Source organism: Panicum virgatum, chromosome 3K (assembly GCF_016808335.1).
Source record: "Panicum virgatum strain AP13 chromosome 3K, P.virgatum_v5, whole genome shotgun sequence".
Taxonomy (NCBI): domain Eukaryota; kingdom Viridiplantae; phylum Streptophyta; class Magnoliopsida; order Poales; family Poaceae; genus Panicum; species Panicum virgatum.
Window position 1 is genome coordinate 59380087 of NC_053138.1, and position 8191 is coordinate 59388277.

Consider the following 8191-nt stretch of genomic DNA (forward strand, 5'->3'; position numbering starts at 1 on the left):
ATCTGCACTACACCGACGCACTACAGAACTTCTGCAACCGCGCATCTAGTGATAATCCCGTAATCTATAACTGCAGTAATCCTGGTTTATGCGGTAGAAATTTTTTGTTTTTGCTACCCCATATTCCTACAGTGGTATTAAGAGCCAGTGCTGTCTCGTTATAGATTCGGATATGTGCATATGGAGATATGCGTACTTTCAGATCGATCTATGACCCAGTTTCGTAAACTAGCTGCGAAGGTTGTGCAACAACATACTCCTACCGGTCGGTTTTCCGCCATCGGAGTTAAGTGATGCACATAAACCCGGTCGCTGCGGTTGGAGATCAATGTGATTGGTCGAATCGAAACTTTGAGCATAAGCTAGATGCATGAGATGCATAGGGCAGTAGATTGGATCTACTGCGAATTCCGTTTTGTTGCAAAAGCGTGTTTTACAGTAAAATAGTCATAACTTTTGCATACGGACTCAGATTTAGGCAAACTTTATATCAATTTGTATCTATAGAAAAAGTTAGACTTGGTTCAGAACAGAACTGCTGTTTTCGCGAAATTTTGATTTGCGAAATTCGGCCTGGAAGATAGAGTTTTCGGCGTTTTAAGTTCGGACGTCGGAATCGCATAACTCTGTTTTGCAGGTTTTGTGATCGGTATGACCCCTATGTGTATGTGATGCATGTGTGTAATTATTTCATGACCTGTGTGTCGTGACTATGACAATTCGGCCGGAACCATATGAATTGTTGCATTTGATGTAATGGTCTGCGTGCCAACCTGTGATGATTCAAGTCGTGAATGTAATTTTATTTACTAGCTATTAGGTGTAATAGAAAGTTCTAGTTCTTGGAGTTTTCATCACATGAAGGATGGTGCACATATACATGGAGATGGAGATCAACATGGTGAACAAATTCCATGAAGATGGAGATCTACATGGCGAACAAGTTCTATGGAGATGAAGAATACCAGAAGAACAAGGGTCATACTGATTCATAATTATGTGCTTGCCGTTCTTGACGTTTTACTACTACGTGCGTCATAGTAGAAGTAGAACGATCCCTCACAAACTTCGAGCTATCATGCCCTACCAACTAAACCTTGCACTGTCACATGTCTTGTACGATTGGTGGTGGGTCTGAAATTAGGGTGCCACTGGTTTTCCTTGACTAGACGGGCTGTATCAGATACATGCACGTATAAAGGGTTGGTTAGCTTGACAAGGTCATCTTAACGGTTAAGGACCTAGGGGCATAAAGGTTGGGAGCGAGACATGGAGTTGTCGCCCAACAACAAGAGTCATATGTGATATGATTAGCAAAGAGTTGCTTACCGATCTATCTAGTCTTCTAGCGGTGATGCTAAAGCTCACTAATCGACTTGATAGTTGTGGGTCTTGAATCGCTAAGAATCAATAGAGGGATATTGATTTTAGTGGGAGTAAATTCTGTTAATTGCTTAATATTGTTCACTCCATCATGAATACGTTTGTCTTAGTATTTTGCATTATTATTTTTTTGTAGATCATGGTCCGCAATAACACCAAATCCTTTTCATTGCGTTCGGTCCTTGAGAAGGACAAACCGAATGGGACTAACTATGCGGATTGGATCTGCAACCTGAGAATTGTTCTCAGGGCAGAGAAAAAAGAAGATGTTCTAGATACCCATTACTAGAAGAGCCTGCTGATGATGCACCTGCTGAGGAAAAGACTGCTTATAGAAAGGCTTGTGACAACAACCTTGAAGTAAGCTGCCTTATGCTCGCTTGCATGGAACCTGACATACAGATGCAGTTCGAGACAAACCATGAGGCACACGATATGATCGTGGCGCTTCAGGACATGTTTCAAACTCAGGCCAGGACTGAAAGGTTCAATGTGTCCAAGGCCTTTGTCGAGAGCAAGCTGGCAGAAGGCGCTGCAGTGGGTCCGCATGTAATCAAGATGGTTGGTTACACACAGAGGTTGGAGAAGCTGGGCTTCCCATTTGGCCAAGAGTTGGCCACTGATTTTATTCTCGCCTCTTTACCGCCAAGCTATGGAAACTTCATCTCGAATTACCACATGCATGGGGCTGAGAAGGGCTTGAATGAGCTGTGCGGCATGCTCAAGACGACAGAGAGTGACATCAAGAAAAGCACAAGTGGTGGTCATGTGATGGCTGTCCAGAATAAACCTACTTTCAAGAAGAAAGGTTCTTCTTAGAAGAAGAAGAAGAGCAAGGCTAAGGTTGAGAACCCCAAGCCAAACCCTACACCCAAGGATAAACCTGGACCAAATGCAGACAAGGAGTGCTTTCATTGTCACCAGCCAGGACACTGGAAGAAGAACTGCAAGCTGTACCTAGCCACACAGAAGAATCGTTCTTCCACCTCGGGTACGCTTGTTGTTCATATTACAGAAATATTTGTCGCTGACTCTTATGTTAATTCTTGGGTATTTGATACCGGATCGATTGCTCATATATGCAATTCGATGCAGGGAATGACAAAGAGTAGAAGCGTTGAAAGAGGAGAAGCTGACTTCCGCGTCGGCAATAATGCAAGAGTTGCTGCTGTGGCCGTCGGGACGATGCAACTTCACCTACCGTCAAGATTTGTCTTGGAGCTTAGTCATTGTTATTTTGTTCCTAGTTTGAGTCGAAACATTCTGTCTCCTTCATGTTTGATGAAGGATGGTTATTCTTTTGCGAGTGAAAACAATGGTTGTGCTATCTCTAAGAATAATATGTTTGTGGCTTTTGCGTCTATTGTGAATGGGCTATTTGTTTTAAATCTTGATGATTCACCTATCTGTAATATTAATGCTAAAAGGTCTCGGCTTACTGATTTGAATCCTACCTACATGTGGCATTGTCGTCTCGGTCATATAAGCGAGAAACGCATGAAGAAGCTCCATTCAGATGGACTTCTAACTTCGTTTGATTTTGAATCATACGAGATATGCGAAGCTTGTTTGCTAGGCAAGATGACCAAGACGCCATTCATAGGTTTTCCAGAGAGAGCATCGGACTTACTGGAACTCATACATACTGATGTATGTGGACCAATGAGCTCGATTGCTAGAGGTGGATTCCAATACTTCATAACTTTCACTGATGACTTGAGTAGATATGGCTATGTCTACTTGATGAAGCATAAGTCTGAAACTTTTGAAAAGTTCAAAGAATTTTAGAGTGAAGTTGAAAATCAGTGTGGCAAGAAAATTAAAGCTTTACGATCTGATCGTGGAGGTGAATATCTAAGCCACGAGTTTAGCAATCATCTAAAGAGTTGCGGAATTGTTCCACAACTTACGCCGCCTAGAACACCTCAGAAAAACGGTGTGTCTGAGCGACGTAATCGAACTCTGTTGGACATGGTTCGATCAATGATGAGCCAGTCGGACCTACCGTTATCGTTTTGGGGTTACGCTCTAGAAACAGCAGCTTTCACATTAAATAGGGTGCCATCAAAATCCGTAGATAAGACACCATATGAGATATGGACTGGCAAGACTCCCAGTTTGTCTTTTCTAAAGATTTGGGGTTGTGAAGCATATGTCAAATGACTCCAGTCTGACAAGCTTGCACCCAAATCGGATAAATGCATATTCGTGGGATACCCAAAGGAGACCTTAGGGTATTACTTCTGCAATCGATCTGAGGTCAAAGTGTTTGTCGCTCGGAACGGAGTTTTACTAGAGAAAGAGTTTCTCAAAGGAGAGAAAAGTCGAAGAACGGTGCAACTCGAAGAAGTTCGAGATGAGCCAATAGGACAAGACTCTACAAGTGACGCTAATGTAGCTGAACAAGTTGAGATGTCTATGGCAACAGAAGCACCTCCGCAACCACGAAGGTCAGCAAGGCTCCGCGCAGCGCGGAAATTATTATTGTTAGACAATAATGAGCCTGCAACATATGCAGAGGAGATGGCAGACCCTGACTCTGAGAAATGGCAAGATGTCATGAAATCCGAAATAGAATCCATGAAGGAAAATCAAGTTTGGAACTTGATAGAGCCGCCTGATGGTGTGAGAACCATCGAGTGCAAATGGATCTATAAGAAGAAGAAAGATATAGAGGGAAATGTTCACATCTATAAATCTCGACTTGTCGCAAAAGGTTTTCGACAAGTTCAAGAAGTTGACTACCGCGAGACTTTTTCGCCCGTGGCGATGCTTAAATCTATTCGGATTATTCTAGCTATTGCTGCATATTTCGATTATGAAATATGGCAGATGGATGTCAAAACAACTTTCCTTAATGGAAATCTGACTGAGGACGTACATATGATGCAGCCCGAGGGTTTTGTCGATCCGACTAATGCTGGAAAGATATGCAAATTTCAAAAATCCATTTATGGATTAAAGCAAGCATCTCGGAGTTGGAATATTCGTTTTGATGAAGTAGTCAAAGGGTTTGGCTTTATTAAAAACGAAGAAGAACCTTGTGTTTATAAGAAGGAACGTGGGAGCTATGTTGCATTTCTAATCCTTGTATGTAGATGACATACTACTGATTGGAAATAATATTCTTATGCTTAAGTCCGTAAAGACTTCATTGAAAAATAGTTTTTCGATGAAGGATTTTGGAGAAGCAGCATACATACTGGGCATCAAGATCTATAGAGATAGATCAAAGAGGCTTATAGGATTAAGCCAAGATACTTACATTGACAAAGTGTTGAAGCGGTTCAACATGGAAGAGGCAAAGAAAGGGTTCTTGCCTATTTCACATGGCATACATCTTAGCAAGACTCAGTGTCCTACGACGACTGATGAGCGAGAGCGCATAAGCAAAGTTCCATATGTCTCAGCAATTGGATCTATTATGTATGCAATGATAAGTACACGCCCAGATGTTTCTTATGCTCTAAGTGTTACGAGCAGATACCAGTCTGATCCGGGTGAGAGTCACTGGACAGCTGTGAAGAACATTCTTAAGTACTTAAGAAGAACTAAGAATGCGTTTTTGGTCTATGGAGGTGAGGAAGAGCTCGTTGTAACGAGTTACACCGACGCTAGCTGCCAAACTGACAAAGATGATTCAAAGTCCTAATCAGGTTTCGTGTTCACAATAAATAGTGGTGCTGTTAGCTGGAAGAGTTCCAAGCAAGAGACGGTGGCCGATTCTACAACAGAAGCCGAGTACATCGCAGCTTCAGAAGCTGCGAAGGAAGGTGTTTGGATAAGGAAGTTCCTTATTGAGCTTGGTGTGTTCCCTAATGGCTCTAGCCCGCTGGATCTCTACTGTGACAACAGTGGAGCCATTGCGCAAGCCAAGGAGCCAAGGAATCACCAGAAGAGTAAACACGTTATGTGGCGATTTCATCTCATTCGAGAGTTCATCGATCGGGGTGAGATCAAGATATGCAAAATACACACGGACCTGAACATTTCAGATCCGTTGAGAAAACCCCTTCCACAGCCCAAGCATGAGAGGCACACAAGAGCAATGGGTATTAGATACATTCTGGATTGACTCTAGTGCAAGTGGGAGACTGTTGGAAATATGTCCTAGAAGCAATCATATTTCCTTGTATTCATGGTTAATAAAGTGTTCCTTGAATATTCATGGATGACAACTTGCATTGATTAATGCTTATGTGAAGTATTTGTGAAACTCTTTACTTATATGAATATTCTAAAATGTTCCTAGTCGGAGTTCATGTGAGGACACACATGAATATTAGATTGGCACATGTATTAGTTGATTGACTACGTTTCACAAGTCATTGACATGGGGATGTCAAACTAATAATGTGGTCTCATGTGAGACATGAGACTGAACTGACCCAACACGAGATGATAACTTCTCATTACACAATATGTACGCTGTGTCCTAAGACCTGAGATCGTCGTATGTACTTAAGATGTGAACCGACTTACTTAGGAGCCATCAAACGCTACACCGTAACTGGGTAGTTATAAAGGTGGCTTTCGGGTCTGTCAAGAAGCATGCTGTGAGACATGGTCGGTCAAAATGGGATTTGCCCCTCTCTGCAAGAGAGAGATATCTCTGGGCCCATCGAGTGATTCGGATCAGGAAATGCATGGCCATGCTGGGGTTAAGAGTTAACCAAGGATTCCGAATCACAGGATCAAGAAAGAGCGGTTGGCTTGGAGCTAGACCAAATATCGTGAGGCAAAAGGAACAACATGTATATGACATTGTGACGGCTCATCTGATATGATCTTTGCGTGCGTATAGGAGTTGACATGTCTTGCTAGAGGCCGCTGTCTACTATTGGGCCGAGTAAGAGTACTCGGGCCATGTCTATTCGCATGTGAGCCCATAGGGTCACACATTTAAGGAAAAGAAGCCTAATAAGGATGAGATCCAAATTAGATTGGGCTTAGGTGCACTAATGAGCCTCTCAGGCACAAAAGAGGCGCCCAAGGTGGGGCCCAAGAGGAGCCCACCTAAGAGAGCGCTCAGGGGCTATAAAAGCAAGGGGAAGGGGGCACCTAGGCTAGCCCTAGCCTTTTCTCGCACTACACCGATGCGCTACAGAAGTTTCGCAACCGCGCATCTAGTGATAATCCCGTGATCTATAACTACAGTAATCCTAGTTTATGCGATAGAAATTTTTTGTTTTTGCTACCCCATATTCTTACACCACTCATCGTATTTGAACCTTACGATACCCAAAGAATTGATAAAACTTTAAACATCAAAGAGTAACTCAAGCAAACCCTCTACTATGGATTGAGACAGTAGATGCAGAGGTGAATTTAGTTATCGACCGAGTCCCTCTGCAATTACTGTATAGGAACCGGTTCCCTCTACTATACCCTCTATTTTCGGAAGGTCTCTAAATCCCTTCCTCTTCTTGAAATTGTTTGCTGGACTTGTAAACTCGTATTTTAAATATATAACTAGCAGGGGCACCACCCCTCCTATTTCATAAAATAAAAATTCCTTCCTCTATCCTCTATTCTTGTGGGATCTGCCCTATATTATAAATTACAGTGGAGGGTTATTGCTGAAGTGAAAGCAAATTTAGAAACTATTAAAGACAATCTATGTTGTAATATTTAGAGGATCTGATTTAGTCGCTGTCGCTGTCGCTGGGTCTAATGGCGCCACCAATAGGAGGACCGTGTCAAAGTTGCCGTCATCACATTTTTCTTAAAAAATGGAGGGAGCAACGATGTCCTGAACCAAGCCGACGAGGTCCTGAAGCGAAGCGAGGACAGACGGAGCCAGGAAGAAAGGGGATACATTGATCGTCGGGGATGGCTGTGGCGGCGGCGGGCGTCTTCCTTACCCATGAGCAGGATTTACAAAACCATTGGGAACTGGTCTGGTTTGACCGGTTACTCTTTACCCATGAGTAGGATTTACAAAACCATTGGGAACCGGTCTGGTTTGACCGGTCAAACCGGTCTAGTCCGGTTCTGGTTTGGGCCGGTACCAAACCGGCCCAAATTCAAAATTCAAATTTGAATTCAAAAAAATGAAAAATTTCTAAAAAATTCCTAAAAATACTTTAAGGTGCGACGAATCTAATGGTGTCAAATTTTCTCAAAAATTCGTTCGTTTAACATACTTTTCGGGCATTTAAAGTTAAACCAAAAAAGAAAAGGAAAAAATGAGACGGTCCATTAAGGTCCACTTGGTAAACCGGTCAAACCGGCCGGTAAACTGGTCAAACCAGCCGGTATACCGTTCTAAACCGGTTACACATGCGATTTTAAATTTGGATTTGAATTCAAACCGGTCAAACCGGCCGGTAAACCGGTCAAACCTGCCGGTATACCGGTACGAACCGGTTGAACTGAGTTTTTTGAATTTAAATTTGAATTCGACCGGTACCGACCGATTTCCGGCCAAACCGGACCGGTATACCGGTACCGGACCCCGGCGGTTTGGCCGGTCCAGTCGGTAAATGAAACCCTGCCCATGAGGTCAGCTCCACCTTCTTCCTCCTATCATTCTGGCACCATGACTGACGTTGATAGAATGGTAGCGACGGGGTTCGCCCTCCGAGAGTCCGAGAAGAATTTCCTCGCTCTAATCGCCACTCCAACACTCGGACCCGGATACTGAAGATCTGGAGCGGGGTATGCTTGCGCGCCGGATTCAGCTCGCGTAGTGGTCGCTTTAGCTCTAGTCCAGTCGTCCCGTGAATCTTTCTTATATATTCAACCTAGCTCTGCACGAGCGCACTAATTCATCTGTTTTGTGCTTATTTTTCTGTTGCTGGTTATC